Below are 794 nucleotides of genomic sequence, written 5' to 3'. Positions count from 1 at the left end.
TGTGTAATGTCATGTCTTGCTTTTGAGTTGATGGGGAGGGAAAACAGAATTGTCAATTTAGAAGAGGTGTTGAAGGTTATCCAGTACAGCACCCTGCCACTGCAGGACATCTTCCACTACGATGCTCCTGACAAGTGATGCAGTCTCTGCTTAGAAACATTAGCAAAGAGGAGTACACTGTTGCTCTGCCAGTTGGTTTGGCATCCACATTTTTCTTAATGTTTAGCAGTAATCCTCCTCCTTGTAGTATAAACCTATCAGTACAAATCCTGTAGTCTGGAGTGACAGAAAACATTTGTTCCATTATACATGTGATGGTTGTCCAAATATATGAAGGCTACTATCATGTTGCCTGGTAGTTTCTTGTACAAGTTAAATGTAGCCAACTCCTTCAGGTTTTCCACATAGGAGAGAGATGGGCAAAGCTGGACACTCCAAATGTTGCTGAATGGTCATCCACTGGGAATTACAGTCAAGTAACATCTGGAATCCATACCTGGATATGGACTTTATCCATATCTGACATAGGCTTTGGTTTCTAAATATTTCCTTGAGATGTATTTCATGTGGTGTTATGGTTCAACACTGAAATATCACACTGGTTGGCCAGAAACCGATAGCACTGAAGAATATATATATATATAGAGAGAGAGAGGCAGAGGCAGAGGCAGATGATGAGAAAAAATTTTCTCTGGTCTGACTTCAAAGATGGTAGATTCTCATCTGTGTCATGTAGCTAGAATATGTACATATAAAAATTGATTGTGACATCAATTGTCATTCCATATTTGACT

Source organism: Anolis carolinensis, chromosome 6 (assembly GCF_035594765.1).
Source record: "Anolis carolinensis isolate JA03-04 chromosome 6, rAnoCar3.1.pri, whole genome shotgun sequence".
In the NCBI taxonomy this organism is placed as follows: Eukaryota; Metazoa; Chordata; class Lepidosauria; order Squamata; family Dactyloidae; genus Anolis; species Anolis carolinensis.
Note: the sequence above shows the minus strand (reverse complement) of the source record.